This window comes from Wyeomyia smithii, chromosome 2 (assembly GCF_029784165.1).
Source record: "Wyeomyia smithii strain HCP4-BCI-WySm-NY-G18 chromosome 2, ASM2978416v1, whole genome shotgun sequence".
NCBI lineage: Eukaryota > Metazoa > Arthropoda > Insecta > Diptera > Culicidae > Wyeomyia > Wyeomyia smithii.
This window is the reverse complement of record NC_073695.1, coordinates 149,145,658-149,148,100: the sequence shown is the minus strand read 5'-3', so window position 1 is coordinate 149,148,100 and position 2,443 is coordinate 149,145,658.

The window sequence follows — 2,443 nt, the reverse complement described above, 5'->3', positions numbered from 1 at the left end:
TGTCAGGTAGAAGTTCACTTCTCCATGGCGCCTCCCGACCCATTCGGATACGTACGGAGTAAGAGGATGCGTCCAGCTACCCTCCGCCGAGTTGGACCAATCCTGCTGCCATCTGATCATCGATAATGATCTTCTGATGCCTCGTATGCCCCTTGTGTCACGTTGATCGAAGCATTCTACGTCTTCCTTAATGGCTATGCTGATAGGCATCATGCCCGACAGAACGCAGATTGCGTCGTATGACACTGTGCGATACGCACTCGCAACCCTCAGGCACATGAGCCTGTAGGTACTTCTCAGTTTACCACGATAACTGTTAGTACCTAGCGCTGTGGACCACACTGACCCACCATACCTAAGTATGGACGAAACAACGCATGCAAGAACTTTACGCTTGCTGCCATACACCGCTGAGCTATAAGACGTCATTCGAGATAGTCCTGCAACGGCCGTTGAAGCCCTCTTACAGGCATAGTCGACGTGACTCTTGAACGTGAGCTTATCGTCAACCCTAACCCCTAAGAGCTTCATAGATCGTTTTGAGGTAAAGGTGCAGTCTTCGACTCTGACCACCGCCTGTTGTGCTGATTTACGGTTATTCACAACCGTGACCACCGTCTTATGATGCGCTCTAGCGTTATGTCATCTGCGAAACCGACGATCACAAGCCCTACAGGGAACTTTAGTTTCAACACTCCGTCATACATGACATTCCACAGCTCCGGCCCCAGGATGGAACCGTGTTGTAAACTAGGACTCGACTTTGGAAATAATTTTCCAAAATCTTGTACAACACCGGTATGGGATGCTCCTAAGCGCGAGCGCTATGGAGTCCCAACTGGTACTGTTAAACGCATTCCTCACTTTGAGCGTGACAAGTGCGCAGTAGCGAATGCTCCAGTCTTACGCTGAAGTGCTACCTCTGCCGTCTTGGTGACAGAGAGAATAGCATCCAGCGTGGACCTTCCTTTCCGGAAGCCAAACTGGTTACTTGCCAGACGGTTTACACCCTCTGTGTACTTTACCAGTCTGTTGAGGATGATTCTCTCAAGCACCTTGCCCGCAGTGTCCATCAGACAGATAGGTCTGTATGCCAATGGGTCCCCTGGCGGTTTCCCCGCCTTCGGTAACAGCATCAAACTCTGTCGCTTCCACCTCTCCGGAAAGAAGCAGTCATCCAGGCACCTCTGCATGACTGCTCGAAATAGGTCGGGGCCGACATCCTTGGTCTGTGTCTGAGATTGGCCGACCATCCTTGGTCTGTGTCTGAGATACTGGAACGTCGGACGTGAGACTCAGCAACCGGAGGCCAAGGATTTGGCTCGTGGCGTGGGAAGAGTCCCTCGATGATGCGCTCCAGCATCGCTGGTGATCGCTCCGCAGGCGCCAACACGCCTTTGGTCTTCTCCATTACGACCCTCTAGGCGTTACCCCACGGATTCGTATTGGCACTCGCACATAGCCTATCGAAGCAGGCCCTCTTGCTCGCCTTTATAGCACTCTTGAGCGCCAATCTTGCAGATCCGAGTTCTGCACGGCGCTCTACTCTTTGTGCACCAGTACGTGCACGTTGCAACATACAACTTGCACGGAAGCACACACTGCGAAGGTCAGTTATTGCGTCAGTCCACCAGTATACCCGTGACTTACCATTCCTAGGCTGTCGAGTCCTGAGCATGGTGGCGTCGCACGCCCGCGATAATGTGGCAACTAATTGGTCAGCACTCGGGTGGAGCCAACTGCCCCCCTCGCGCTCTCTTCTCATTGCTGTAGGTTTTCTCGTTACCGGCTTGCTTCGTCTAATCAGGACTCGCGACCGTTCACCCTCGATATTCGCTTTTAACTCCCCTGAACACTTCTGTGCTTATTGCCACCACCTCGTTATTCTAGTACCACCAATACTTTCCACATACACAGTTAGCGTTACTCACTCAATTTATCTTACAGCATATACACATTGCTGAGTTTGTTTCATCACAACTCTACATCCCTCTCCTTGTCCGATAAAAAAAATGTTTGCACATGAATAATTTCTAAATATCTGACAATATATTTATACTGTCCGGCCCCTCGTTTAGAGTTTGAACTGTTCAAATTAAAACCCATACTTGAATAAGTTTTAATTCAAAGTATGTATTCAGAAAATGTGTAAAAAAAATCATTAAAGCAAACCAACTTAAGCGTGCTTAGCTCAATCCGTTTCAGGGATACCAAATGTGCAGATTTGTCTGCAAAAACGCTGATTTTTGGAGTCCGTGTGCAGATATTTATTTATTTGCAGATATTTGCAGTTTTTCCACGGTTTTTCCAGATTCTTTCAGAGAGTCTTCTTATATTTGCGCAGATTTTCTTAAAATGTGTGCAGATTTTTACAGACTTTTGCCCGCGTCAGCGAATTTTTTTTTTCGGATCACGGGTAGATTTTTTCAGATTTCGAGCACAT